Source organism: Bacillus rossius, chromosome 2, assembly GCF_032445375.1.
Source record: "Bacillus rossius redtenbacheri isolate Brsri chromosome 2, Brsri_v3, whole genome shotgun sequence".
Lineage (NCBI taxonomy): Eukaryota > Metazoa > Arthropoda > Insecta > Phasmatodea > Bacillidae > Bacillus > Bacillus rossius.
In genome coordinates this window covers 110,697,668-110,713,289 of record NC_086331.1, presented here as the reverse complement: position 1 = coordinate 110,713,289, position 15,622 = coordinate 110,697,668, and the positions used below count along the sequence as shown (strand labels likewise).

General features: G+C 35.4%; 1 protein-coding gene across 4 annotated transcripts in view; it reads left to right on the top strand.

Moving 5' to 3' along the window:
- Positions 1-2,153: 2,153 nt before the first annotated feature.
- Positions 2,154-15,622, top strand: part of LOC134529610 (serine/threonine-protein phosphatase 4 catalytic subunit) — a 58,749-nt gene continuing 45,280 nt past the window's right edge. For 3 of the 4 annotated variants that reach the window (XM_063363895.1, XM_063363894.1, XM_063363892.1), the window contains exon 1: positions 2,315-2,460. The gene's annotated coding sequence lies outside the window, so the exon portion shown is untranslated. Of the gene's footprint in view, positions 2,461-15,622 lie in introns of all 4 variants that reach the window. The other variant, XM_063363893.1, reaches the window with a different exon arrangement.

The window sequence follows — 15,622 nt, the reverse complement described above, 5'->3', positions numbered from 1 at the left end:
TGGTAATATAGTAAATTAAATTAATATAAGTTTTTTGACGCCGACTCACAAAGAAGAGAAAGTTTCTCTTCCTTGCGAGGCGGCCATGTCCGGCAGTCTCGAACCACTCCGCGCCGGGAACAGACGTGTGTCCGTGGGCAGCATCCAAGTTTCTTTCATTTTATTACTTTTTATTCTGTACTAAATCTTTAAATTTAAAACCTTTTGTTAATTCACCGCTGCCCACGTCGACTCGGCGCGTATTTTGCGGAGCTGGGCCTATCCCGACCGTCTTAAGTGTGATACCGCGATACGTATCGTAGCACAAAACGTACGGTGCTGGCCGACTCCAGCGAAAGTGTTTTTACTTAAGGACGCCGTGCATATGCCTGCCGGCTGCACACACGTAAGTGTTTCGCCGAATTTAGGAGCCCGCTCATAGAGCACCCCCTGCACCCGTTAATGTTCGGCGCTGGCCGTCTCCAGCGAGCATCGACCCGCGTCCCGCGAGACTGCCGCGGTAACCATTAATGTCGAGTAGCGTTGTTTTTTCTGTGTTAATCGTGTAACGGCTAGACGTCGCCAAGTGTTGGTGAGAGTGTTTTGTAGCGGGACTAGATTAAAGGTAATTCTCACCAACTCGTGTATACTAATTTTCCGGAGTCTCCCGTCCTCCACACGGCCGAGCGGCCTTCACAGTCAAGGGAGAACCATTCAGGGTAGATTCAAGCCGTGTACCTGGCGGGGCACGCGGGGGCAGAGTACCCACGACCCAACATCAACGGCCTAGCAGTCCGCTAGCCTGGCGCCTCTCCGGACAACAAGAGCACCGCGACGCCCGTAGCGCCCGTCAGGTACCCCCCGGGCCTTTCACATAGGTCGGGTGACGGCAATTTATACATTCGGGGTTAATCAGGCCTGTCAGAGATCATTTCCCCAGAGAGTTCAGGAGAATTCTTCTGAGGGTGGGCACCTATCCCCAGACTGTCATCTCCCCTTCCCCCCCTTACCATGCCGAGAAATAAGGCAGGTCAAAAATGTACAGTGTTGTTAAGTAACGAATTACAAGTAATCGAATTACTTGTAATGATTACTTTTCAAGTAATTTATACTTGTAACGAATAACATTTTAAAAATGTAATTCTTACTTGTAATCGGAATACATAACATTAATTGTAATCGATACATTAAGGTAATCGATACTTTATATTTACTTGACGTTACTTTTATTCTTGGAACGTATACCTAATGAATACAATTAAGAGCAAGAAGATGATACACTTTTGTATTAGTAAAGTTTATAATTTTACGCTTGTACATATGCACAACATATATGATCAAAAATGAAGAGCCCTAGTGACTTGTAGTGTCTCCAACATTACCCAATCCTAAAAACTGCATTTTAAAAATTTAACACATCGCTGCTGTCAAGTGAGCGTCTTTTTAGTGTTGGACAATGATGTTTGTGCCATCAAGAGAGGGAATCTATCTGATGAGAACTTTAAAATGCTATTGTTTTGTAAGGTCAATTCCACTACTTGTATAAAGTCTTTTGATGTTATGCAAGCAAGTTTGTCCTCAAATATTATTGATTTAATTAAAGATAATAAATTTAATAATTACATGAAATCAATTTTTTAACAAAACATATATGTATGTATGTTTATTAATGTAACAAAGTGTAAAAAAATTGAATCGTTGGTCAGTTTTAAAATGGTAGCGGAAAGTAATTGTAATTGTAATAGTAATTTTACTTATTACTTCTATGTAAAGTAATGTTTACTTGTAATTAGTTACATTATCACCACAGTAATTGTAATTGAGCCCAATTACTTTTTCCGAGTACTTTTAACAACACTGAAAATGTACCAGGCAACGCAACTGCCGTCAGGGCAGAAAGGTGGAACAGCGGCCACCCATTCATCACAGCCACTTCTCTGCCTCTCAAGCACACCAGCACCTCTGGCCACCGACGGGAACACGAAAATGAATAAATTTAAATCACAATTATATTTTTTATTTAATAAAATTAATTTTCAGAGATTTTTTAAAAGTTATAGAAACATAATTTGATCTTTACGCATAACATTTTTTTTTTTTGGATATGACAGTCATAGTAAAATTATTTTTGTTGTTTAACTTTTTTTACCCCTTTAGTTTTCCATTTGTTCTTTACCATTTTCAAGAATCATTGAGATGAAAATGGATGTCATATGTATTTTCTATTAAATTTTAATTTTAAATCTTCTATGTGTTTTATTGATTATTAGAGAGATAATAAAATTCGATAAAAAAAAATTATCGAACATACACGAATGCGGTCTCTTTATGGACTTGAGTGAATCTTAGATTTCAAGCATCTATGATAAGTTGTGTTTGGTGGTTGTGAGTTGATAACATTGAATTGTTTTGGAAAAATAATGAAGAAATTTTGTAGAGGCTTATTTTAGATATGTTTTCATCTTTTATCTAAAGTTTCGTGTGAGTTATATATAATACATATATGCATGTATTTTTTACCTCGCCAAATTTTTGGACGTCATGTAATTATGTTCTTGTTCTATAGGTCGTTTTTGCAGGTCATTTTCTTATATTTTTGAATGTGACATATTGTCGAATTGATTCAATTTCATCCAATTTATAGTTCGTTGAATGTTATTTATTTTTCGTTTAGTGATTGTTAGTGGTATTACTTGTTAGAATAATGTGTTTTAAAATATAAATGCTGTAATATCTTGAGAATGGTCGGTTAGGTTCGGTTAGGTTTGGTTAGGCACATTAAAATCACTTGAATGGTTGGTTAGGTATTACCAATTTAAAATGTAGTTAACTTAACCTAACCAACCATAATTACTATTTAATGTACTTGATGGAACTAACCATTCTAAAAATTTCAAAGTAATTTTATTTTACATAAACTTACCAACTCTTCACACTATTTCACTGTATCATAAATGTTGTTGGTAATACTTGGACATTGCGGCTTTTTAGAACAGAAAGAAAAAAATTGGAGGTAACTATGTAGTTGAGCGGTATTTGCGGAAAAAAAATGTTAAAAATCTGAAAATACTTTTATTATATGTTCTTTCACTTCCTCTTTTCATTAAAAGCGGCGGAGATAAGAAATTCCAAATACTTTAGGAGATATCACCGTTCTTATTTTGCTATACAAGACCTGTGTAATCATTCGACCACCGCAATTTTTTTTATTGCCATGTGTTTGTGAATGCCGAATTAATGAAAATGGTCGATTAGGTCAGGTCAGTTACATTATAAATACTTTGAAACTAAGTGTACATTAAAAATAATAAGAATTAATTTCAATGGTTCTTTAGTTTTAAGTATTTATAATGTAACTGACCTGACCTAACGAACCGGGACAACGGATGAACAGTAACAACTCACGTATAAATTTGTTGTTACTTATTACTTGCGCAACAATATCCAAATAACAAATAAGACTTTAAAATTAGAAACGTTAAAAACTCACCTTAGTTGGAGGCGGTAATTAAACACCTTTTTAAAACATAAATGAACTAAATAATCACATATTGGTTCATTTGAATTCTGGCCTATCACGAACAATCACGTGACATCATTATCCAATAAAAAAATAGATACTCGTAAACAAGAAACAATGGTCAATGCCACATGAATGCACTGGTATTGTGATGAAATTTAAAAATTAGATATCTCCTAAAGTATTTGGAATTTCTTATCTCCGCCGCTTTTAATGAAAAGAGAAAGTTGAAGAGCATATAATAAAGGTATTTTTGGATTTTTAACATTTTTTTTCGCAAATACCGCTGAACTACATATGATGAAATTTAAAAATTCTTATCTCCTAAAGTATTTGGAATTTCTTACCTCCACCGCTTTTAATGAAAAGAGGAAGTTGAAGAGCATGCAATAAAGGTATTTTCTAATTTTTAACATTTTTTTTCGCAAATACCGCTTTACTACATATTTACCAAATTGGATAATATGGTTTTTGCACACTACACATGTCCTTAAAATTACTCCAAAGGGATAGTTTCGTAATTCCTACTAGTTTGTAAAAAAAGTAAAATTTTATATCTTACATTACAATACCAGTGCTTATACGCTGCTGCTGCCATTCATTGTTTACCCACAAAAAAAGGAATGTTTCCATGTACTTGAGACAGCCCTGAATTAACCTTGAGAGGAAGGTTTCTTAATTCCTACTGGTTCGTGAAAAATAACAGTTTATAGCTTACATTACAATACCTGTGTTTTCAGTCTGCTGCCGCCATTAATTGTTTACCCGCGATTGTGTATCTCTTTGTTTAGCACAACTGTAGCCAACTATGTAGAATTAAAAATATAATAATTCTTAAGTTTCATATACCTATTGAAGTTTATCCTTTGATCCTTAAAGCTTGATCCTGATGGCATGATCCTGTGGTACACGATGCTTGCTGTTTTAGTTCAGTACGTTGAAAGATCTTTTACATTAAAAAAAGTTTTGCCATATAATAATGAATTATGATCTAAGTCAAATAAAAATGATTATTTTTTCAAACTAAAATCATAATTCTTTATTATTTCACAATTTATTTAATGTGCAGGATCTTTTGACGTACGGAACTAAAATTCTGTTATACATGTGAACGGTTGGTTAAGTCAGAATAGCTACATCTTAAATTTGTAATTCCTAAGCAACCATAAGAAATATTTTATAGTATTTTGAATGTATCTATACTAACCCAACCAACCGTCCGCAATGTTTGAAAGTATTTTTAATGTAGCTAGCCTTACCTAATTGACCATTCACAATATTTCAAGTTCTTCAGAACTAACATGCAAACAGACATGGGTAAACAATTAATGACGGTGGCAGCTGCCATGCACAGATATTGATATGTGTGCTGAAAAATAGGGTTTCTCAGAAACAAGTATGTAGGAATTTATTAATGCTGTTTTCAGTGTAAATACGGAACGTCTATTGTGTTGGAAAATGGTATTTTTGTAATTTTATTTTTACTTTGCAGAAAAGCAGCGACATAAGATATTTGCAAGTATTTTCCCACTGGAAAAGGATTCTCCATAGAGTGGGTGTTTCACACAGAAAGGCAATTTACAGTCAGGGATTTCCCACAAAATATTTTTTTAACTAATAAATTAATTTATTTCCTCTTTTTTTTTTACACTTTTGACTACTGTTTACTAATTAATTTAATTTTAGAGGAGTATTTAGCTTGATATAATTTACAACTTATTCAGAAAATTTAAATTATAAGTATATATAGTATATAATTATTTGTTCCTGTATCACAAGAAACATTAATGAGAAAAGTATTGTTGTTATTAGAGTGGAATTAGATCTTTAATTAAATTTTATTAAGATATTCTATTTAAAAATACATTTTTTAAAAATGCTATTTGGTTTGTTTTTTTTTTTTTTTTTAAAAAAAACACTTGATTTAAACGATGGTGTAAACCGTTTTGTGTAAACCATTGTGGTTTAAATCAGCCAACCCTGCTTTAAAGCTATCCCGTTTTGTTCCTATAAAGTTGTTAAAGAGGTCAGTGCTGAGGCAGCTGTGTTCACATCCAGTCTAGGGTTCTGCAGAGTTTCACTAGTTTTGTTTACTTCTCCCAAAATACTGAGTAGAGCCTGGTTCCATCTTTGAAAGTTGGTTATGCAAACTTAGAGCACTAATACGTCATTTTCCTGAATTATCTTTTTCTTCTTAAATTTCTAAAAGTTCCTATTTGTTTTCTTTATAACAATGCAAGAGGGGTTTTGTAGCATATGCTTGGCATGACCGTGTCCTTTTTGTCTGAAGAATTTTTTTTTCTGTTCCTGCTTTTTCATGCAATTATTTAGAACTTAATATCTGTTTGAGGCTGTAAAATATACTTAAAGTTCTTCCCAAAAGTCAAAAAAGCTTACAGCACTTGGCAGCAGCCTGCACTACAAGATTGAGTGAAGGCCCAGCACAGGGTACCCATAGTGCTTAATTGTTTTCTGCCAGTATCAACGCTTGAAGGCCATTGTAATTTCCACTCATTGAAGAAGACTGACCTCGACAGTTCTTAATGTCTTATGTTATTCTCCTTCAAAGATTTTCTCAAGATTTGAAATATAACGCTAGCTTTGTGGCCTTGGTTAGACATGAATGTTACAAATCTTTCAGCAAGGACGTGTTCGACTCTAAATATCTGAAAATCAAAGTAAACTGATCAATAGGGCCTTCATCAGGAGTTAAACTGTTTGATTCAACATGGCATGTATATAGATTACTTATTGTATGTTTCTTGTGAATGTCATGTTGAATCTTATTTTCTTGTTATTTTAACCACACAATGATCATTTAGCAAAAATATACCTAATTAAAAAAAAATTATAATTTTGTCATATTAAATTATAAAACAAATTTCAGGACAGAATCACATAATATATTTTTTTTAAAAGTTAACACATTAGTTAATTATTCTTGACAAAAATTAAGTGTAAAACACATATGTACAAGCGTGTAGTTTATATCAGATAATTTTTCCTTTGGCTTTCCTTGAAAGATTTTCTCTTATAAAAATAAAATATGATAAAGGTGGAAAATGTACACGAATGCTACTGGTTGAATACTGAGCAGTCTGCTGGTTATTTTACAACCTTATTTCATCACATTTTAAAGAGAAAGCATTTCCTCACAAGATTTAGTTATGTACTTTTAGGTCAGGCCTACTCCCCACATTTATAGGCAGCTAGGTTTGCTCCTGTTGTATTGCATATTGCCACATATTTGATACACAAAGGCTTCCATAAAATACTTTGGATTGTGATAAAATGGTAACAATTTAGGAACAGTGTTTTACACGGAGTCAAGAGGTTCTGTGGTTATACTTAATATAAAATTGTAGTTTTTGAGAGTAGCAGCTTCTGTGAAAATAAAGTAATAAAATTCAGAAAAATGTATTTTTAGTTCCTCTAATTTTCTGGTTGTTACACAATAAGGTTACCTACAATAATGTCTATTACAGTTTCTTTAAGTTATATTCAGGCATTTAATTAACAACACCAATTTCATGTTCTACTGTTTCAAGATTTCGAAATGCTAAATAAATAATGTTATCAGCATATTCGCCCGATACATATGCTGGGGTGCAAAACAGTATAAAAAATACTTGTAGTGCACTAAAAAATATTCTACAAGCAAGTCTAAACATAATGTAATTTAATTAAACAGTTGTAATGGGATGTTGTGCACATTGGGTTGTTTCTGTTATTTCTAACTTCAATGGGTAACAGTAAGTAACCCAGTTATGTTTAAAGCAGGTAGTCTTATTATAATGTTTCGCATTGAGTAGCAAGAGTTTTAGTATTTTTTTATTGGTTTTATCATAGTGTTATATATAAGTAACAAGTGACCATTGAAAACCAAATTAAGAACAACGGACAACAGATTTCACTAGATGGTTTAATAATACCATCATATTAAAAACTGCAAACTTCCACAGTTTTACAAAACATTTATTGAGCCTATTAGATAGTTTTAATAATCAAAACCGATACATATTAAATGATTTCATAATATTGTGAGTCCAAAACATGAAGGATGTATTGCATTGCAAATAATCATCTATAAAACTTACATTGCAAGAAAATCCAGTAGATATACAATGCGTAGTGATATAAATATTGAGTATAATTGTGTGGATTGCATTATTGGATAGAAACTTAAAGCCTAAGTTTTATGAATGTCCACAGTCTTGTTTTTGTTTTAATAGTTTTCTTTCTATTGGTTGTAAATTGTTAGCAGATAAACCAACTGCCAAAAAAAAAAAAAACATTTTTCCTTCAAATTCACTGAAAAACTCTGCATATTATCGAATGCCGAGCCATCTTAGGTACGATGCCGTAGCGGTGAAGGGAGAGTTATGATGGTGGTGAGTAAAAGAACCATGCCTGACCTGCAGGTAGATAGTTACAGTTTATCTATGACCCAAATTTCGGATTTTCACCTGTGAGCGTGTGTTAACAGGCCTGGTAAATCAGTCACTTTTTCACTTTTTGTCACTTTTTTTTACAATTTAGTCACTTAAGTCACTTTTTTCCACTGTTGCAGTGCAATTATTATTAAGCTCACTTGTAATAATTTCCGGCGTAGGGATGTGGGGAACCCATCGCCCAACATATTGTTCTTAATGTGTTGCAGCCAGCCACTAACTGTCTCACTTTTACTAATGTTTCTTGTTCCTATTTTTTAGTACTCACTATATTGTTTCTTAGAATGTGTAGGGTACCTTGCAAAAGCAAGGGAATTGTGTGTTTTTGAGCATATTTGTGTATATTTGTGTAAACACTATGCAGAACATGTATAGTTTGAATGTGTTACTAATCCTTTTTTCTTCCAGTGCATCTTGGTTAACAAATAATGTACTAATGATTTTGAGTGTTATAAAGTATTAATTTTTGTATGTTTAAGATAGAATTTTGACATAGAAAAAAACTGAGAAAATATTTTTTAAAAAAATGGGGAAGTGTTCAGTAAGAGACGAGTGGCTTCAGAACAATGATGGACAGGGGCGTAAAGTGTGTGAGTGGTCAGTAAAACATAGTGACTGTGAATTTTTTGTAAAGTCTGCAACAAGACAATTAGTGTTTCAGGCAAAGGTTTCCAAGCTATAGCACAACATGCTAGTGCAGTGAAGCATATGAATGAATGCATGCATGCAGAATCAAACTTTCACAGAGTCAATTACTACTGAGTGTGGTCCATAGTACACCCAGTACAAGTATGGGGGTCACTGACTTGGGTTTATATTCTACCAAAGACTATGCAACAACAGCAGAACTGATATGGACAATGAAGGCAATTGCTAGTAATTATTCATTCTCTTCTTGTGATCGCATTCCTGCTGTCTTTAACGCTATGTTTCCTGGTGCTGTGCCCAAGAGTTTTTCATTGAGCCGCGCAAAAGTGCACTACCTCATCACTGATGCACTAGGGCCATATTTGAGGGATTCTGTCATTAAAGATGTGGAAGGTTCACTGTATACTTTGTGCTATGATGAAACGACAAATAGTGGTGGAAAGAAGGAGCTCCAAGTTACTCGATATTGGTCGGAATCTCAGCAGCAAATTGTTTCACAACATTTGGAAACATTTTTCATCGGAAGAGCCACAGCAGAAGATATACGTGACAAGTTGATGCTTCCTATTAATGGGGCAAGTCTTCCTCTTCAGAATTTGCTTATGTTGGGAAGTGATGGACCTAAAGTTAACAAAAAAAAGTGTCACGTCTCATAAATGAATAAATTAAGTTACTTCGTGGGAAAGGGCTTGTTGACATAGGCTCATGCAGTATCCATACCATACATCTCCCAAATCATCAATTTATCAAGCATAGAAAATGCAGCAGCTAGGTTATTGGAACAGTAGGATGCTGTTCTATTCTATTTTCTTAAATTTGCCCCACAAAAGAGACCAGAAATATCCAAAAAGAGCAATGTCTTCAAGAGGATAGTAGGAGTGCTAAAATTGCCTACTCTTAAGGCAGAATTGCTTTTTCTGTGTTCTAGTGCCAAACTTTTCACACAGTTTACAGGATTATTTCAGAAAGATACACCTCTGATACATCTTATTCACAGTGAACTGGTTGCATTGATGCAGGCACTAGTAAGCAGAGTATGCAAACAATAAATGGAAAGTTCTTCTAGTATGAAAAGTCTTAACTCGGATATATTTGTGGAGGCAAACCTTCTTACACTAAAGAGCATTGTTTGTGGAGATGGTGTTAAAGAAGCATTGAGTAAGGCACCTGAAAAAGAGCAGTTGTGTTTCTTGAAGAATGTTCAGAGACACTATGTGCATGCATGTAAGCATATCATGGCTAAAGCTCCAGTCTCATCATCTCATTTTGTGAAGCATTTCCGCTGCTTACATCCAGATGAGAGGAAAGTAATCGTAGCTATCAAGACATTGTACGTATTGCTCAAGGTCTTCCAATAAATGTTCGGGAAGATGTATTATTGGATGAATGGAAACTGCTTCAGCTTGAAATAGATGAAGAAGGGAGCAAGGGACAGGAGATTGATATATTCTGGAAACAGTTTTTTGGCAAGACAAGAGAATCTGGAATTTCGAAATATCCTAATGTAGCAAAAGTAGTTAAAGCTTCGTTGTCACTGTCCCATGGAAATGCTGATATTGAAAGGCAATTTTCAATATCAGGTAAAATAATGACACATGAGAGAGCGTCTTTGTCAGAGAGAACTTTGAATGCTGTATTGACAGTGAAAGATGGCTTGAATAAGTTTAAAAACAACCCTGACTATGTTCCTATCACAAAACAACTTATTTCTATGGCAAGAACTGCACACAAAAGTTACACTGACTACTTAGAAGAACAGAAAAGACAGAAAGAATTAGAAATAAAAAGAAAAATTGAAGAAGGGAATAGAAAAATGTTGCAAGTAAAAAATGAGCAGGAATTGCAAAAAGAAAAGAAAACAATAGAGCAGAAAGAAGAAGTGCTTAAACTTCAAAGACTGGAGACATGCTGCTTGAAGAAGCAAATGAGTGTCTAAAAAAGGCTTTGCAGAAAGGAAGTTTGCAAGAGGTAGAAAATATTGCTCAAGCTATGCAGCAAGGTGTTTCTAAAGTAAGGAAAGAAGAAAACCAGCAAAAGTTATTGGCTGATAACTTGCATAAAAACCTGGAAAAAAGAATATATACGTTGCTGACAACCTTCTTTTCAAAGATACCCAAAGCTAAATGTGACAGTTTATAAAAATTACCATACAAAACTTTAGTTAACTTTCAAAAAATATTACTGCACTTGTATTTTTACTTTATGTTCATTGTATTGTTTTTTTTTGTTAACAATTAGTATATTTTCTATTTATGCTTTTGTAATTTTTTTTTAAAAATTGTGATAAATGTCTCAAGTATGGATAGGCCTATGTGATTTTGTAATAAAAAAAAAATGACTGAAAGCTTTTCAGGTGAGCATTGGGTGGCTATGGGGATGGTGGAGGCCGTAGCAACTGTAAATATGTAATATTAGGTGCTTTACAAAAAAATAATTTCATTTATGGCCACTTTTTGGTCACTTTTTAGTCACTTTTTGGTACAAAAATGTCACTTTTCTCACTTTTTTTTTTATTAAAAATAGTTACCAGGCCTGGTTAAGGAAAATATTTGCATACATAACGGTAGACATGGCCTTTGCTAGCCATAGCCATGAACGTTTTATTGTTTCATCATTGTGTTTTTCACCCAAAAAAACCTCACCATGTGGCTTACTACAGGGGGCCAGGACAACAGCGACCCCTCGAGCTGTCAGCCGCTCGAGACACCATTTGGAAGGAAAGACACATGGCTGGTTTGTAGTTTGGTTTAATAGAACGCAAAGCACTATACATGGTGCTATCAGTGAGCTGACCCATCCCGGGTGGCGCCAGCGCGTTCCAGCACACCTTTAATTGACGAAAATGGGTATAGTACACACGGCGTAGCGAAACATCCGGGTTAGAGGTGGATAACCACAACTATATACAGTAGTCCCGATGCTATAACTGTCCGACTAACTTAGAATGCAACTATGGCACGGCTTTCTATCATACCTCCGCGAGTACGTGGTCTCTCAGTCTGTACCGAAATGGCTGCGTGACGTTGGAAGAATCCTAAGTTCACTGGGTAGTTTGCATGCACGTTTAATGTCGTTAAGGCACTGGCTGAGCGCGGCTATGCTAAATGATGAACCATTTACAACTCTGTAGCGGCGAAGCGGGTTGCAACGCTCTGAGGCATCCGTCACGGAGGAAGGACGAGCGAAGACTGACGCCCGCGTACCGGCGTGTGGCGAGCGGGAAGCGGAGGAGGGGAAGCAGTGGAGAGGGGCGCACGAGATGTGCGGGAAACAGTACGCGGTCTGGGTCAACTCGCTGACGTAATCGCACATAGAATAAAGATAATACACAAATACTATTCCAACCAGTCGGTAAATTAAATATACCTAAAAACATAAAGCAATAAACACAAATATATTTACACCAAGGAACTGACGTGGCCGGGGGTTGTTCGGACGGCTTTAAGGCGGTATGTTAGTGGGCGCCACCACGTGGTGAGGCACGTGGACCCGGTGAGACTCCTAACTCGGGGCGTGACATCGCCCGTGTGAGGACATGACTCGTTTCCCCCGCGCGCGGCTTGTAGAATAACCTGACCTCAGCCCGCTCTCAGCGTCTGGCACGCTATGCTTAAGCAGTGGGCTCTTAGGGCGTCCCGCACGCCCGCCGATGAGGGTACACACGTGGTCAATTAAAAGAACAACACGAGTTCGGAGCTTTTGTGGTTTATTAGCCCCTGTAGGAACAGGGGGCTTGCACAACACGTTACATCTACTCACGAAAGAAAGCTGTTCAAAAGCCTCGCGGCGCGATCAGTTTAGATGAGGGCCGGCCACCACGTGGCCGGGATTTAAGATTCGCGTTTATTCAAAGTCCCGCAAACGGGGTTAATTTATTTAATTAAACAGTCAGCCCCCAAGGTAGGCTCCGAGGACGAACGAAAGCGATTAGGATTTAAAATTACACAAACAGAATTACCAGATCAGCGGAAGCAAAGTTGAAGTCCCCGGAGTGCTGGAAGCGTCCTACCTCGGGTAGCGATGAGAAGAGACTGGGGTGAAAAATGGCAGCCGTGGTAGCAAGACAGTCGCGCTGCGCGCCGAAACAGACAGTACCGTTATTCCAACTAGACTACGCCGTGGCCGATTTAAGAAATACATAAAACGTACAAACACCTCTTCACATTTAAAAATAAAGCTACATGCACTGCAATTACATAAAAGTTTAGTTAATCAAATATTAAATATAAAAGATAATATTGCCAAATGGCCTTCGGCAAGTCTGCGTCTATAGCGGCCAGCTAATATTTAGGTGGAACAAAATTGAAGGGAATACTGATATTAAAAGCTATATTTACTTAATAGAGGTTTTTTTTAAAGAAAACAACAAGCATGACACTTAATAATAATCACGGGAGCAAAGCACTGACTCTACTGCGCCCTTTTCCTGTAGTCCTTGGCGCTCTCTCACACGCACACACACTCCCATGACGTCGGCGGGCGGTTCAAATGCCGAGGAAGGAAGGAGGGTGGTTAGGGAGGTGGTGGCATATCGAGCTAGGGCGCAGCCTCGGACGATGTCAGAACAATGACACCGTCGTTCGCCGCACTCGCGCCAGGACAAGACGGCGATGGGCAACAGCAGGCCAGGGACCGTGAGAGACAAAACAGATGTTGGTAAATATGTAGTTAAGTGGTATTTGCGGAAAAAAATGTTAAAAATCCAAAAATACCTTTATTAGATGCGCTTAAACTTACTCTTTTCATTAAAAGCGGCGGAGGTAAGAAATTCCAAATACTTTAGGAGATATCAAATTTTTAAATTTCATCATATGTAGTTCAGCGGTATTTGGGGAAAAAAATGTTAAAAATCCGAAAATACCTTTATTATATGCTCTTCAACTTCCTCTTTTCATTAAAAGCAGCGGAGATAAGAAATTCCAAATACTTTAGGAGATATTGCCGTTCTTATTTTGCTATACAAGACCTGTGTAATCATTCGACCGTTGCCATTTTTTTTATTGCCATGTGTTTGTGAATGCCTAATTAATGAAAATGGTTGATTAGGTCAGGTCAGTTACATTATAAATACTTTGAAACTAAGCGTACATTAAAAATAATATGAATTAATTTCAATGGTTCTTTAGTTTTAAAGTATTTATAATGTAACTGACCTGACCTAACAAACCGGGACAAAGGATGAACAGTAACAACTCACGTAAAAAAATTTTTTGTTACTTATTACTTGCGCAACAATAACAAATAAGACTTTAAAATTAGATACGTTAAAAACTCACCTAAGTTAGAGGCGGTAATTAAACACCGTTTTAAACAATAAATTAACTAAATAATCACATATTGGTTCATTTGAATTCTGGCCTATCACGAACAATCACGTGACATCATTATCCAATAAAAAAATAGATACTCGTAAACAAGAATCAATGTTAAATACCACATGAATGCACTGGTATTGTGATGAAATTTAAAAATTTGATATCTCCTAAAGTATTTGGAATTTCTTATCTCCGCCGCTTTTAATGAAAAGAGGAAGTTGAAGAGCATGCAATAAAGGTATTTTCTAATTTTTAACATTTTTTTTCGCAACTACCGCTGAACTACATATGATGAAATTTAAAAATTCTTATCTCCTAAAGTATTTGGAATTTCTTACCTCCGCCGCTTTTAATGAAAAGGGGAAGTTAAAGAGCATAGAATAAAAGTATTTTCGGATTTTTAACATTTTTTTCCCCAAATATCGCTGAACTACATATGATGAAATTTAAAAATTTGATATCTCCTAAAGTATTTGGAATTTCTTACCTCCGCCGCTTTTAATGAAAAGAGTAAGTTTAAGCGCATCTAATAAAGGTATTTTTGGATTTTTAACACAGAATTTTTAGAAAATATGCAAGGAAGTAAAAGAATGCTGTTTTGAATTCTTTTTCTGGTGCATCCCTCTCCTAGATAATTACCCTCCTGTATCCAAAAAGTATCAATAAAAAAGTTTTGCATATTGTTTGGGGCCAAAATGTTTTGGATGTATTCTGTTAAATGCACCCAGCATTTTTGAAGAATTTCTAGAATATTCTCTATAAGAATGACATAGTCATGAGCTTGAAATTGGCCTGGTGCAGGTGGGTAGGTTGTGTACTGTAGTGCTATTGAAACTCTCATGAAGATAAACCCATTTTGTATCATAAGCTAAGCATTAAAAAAATTTATTTACCCATTGTGCTAAGGGTTGCAGTAATCAAACAACATTTTAGACAAAGTACTTATGTAATATTTATAAGATTTACAAAAATTCTGAACTGATTGGAAACTGTGCCTACTAATGGAGTTAGGAACTTGTTTGTCTTTCAATCCTGATTTTTTTTTCCAACCCCTGCAGTTGTTTGTCATATGAAATATTATCAATTCATACTATGCCTACTAAGGGTGATGTGAATTTTTTTATCCTTCAACCACTTTGTCACCCCTTGCAGTCATGTTTAGTCTTAGAAACCTTTTTTCATAGAACATAGAAAAGTGTTAAGCAAAATTTAAAAAGTTTACAATAAATCTGAACACATTTAATATATCTTAAGGGAGCTATGAATTTTTTGATCCTTTAATCTATATTTATTTATTCAGTCTTTGTAGGAATGTTTAGTTGTTTCGATAATTGTTTGACATAACAGTTTCAGATAATATTTAGTAGGTGTACAACAAATTTGAATGTATTTGGTAGTGCCTTCAAAGGGAGTAATGAATTTTTTTTTGTACTTGCATGTGGCTCGCTCACATTAGCATGCATCTGTAAAAATTTCTGTGCACTTTAAATTAGGTAAAATATTACAAATAATATGCAAAATCACACAGTAAGTAATTCATAAGATCATTATAAAATGCACTATAATATACCACATATTTATAAACAAAAAACATACCTGCATATTTTGTGTGCATTCAATTCTAAGACACTCCTTCAAAATGGCATGAGAAGCAGCATGGGTTTAAAGAGGGAAGGTCTATCATAGACCTGATTTTTGCCATCCAACAA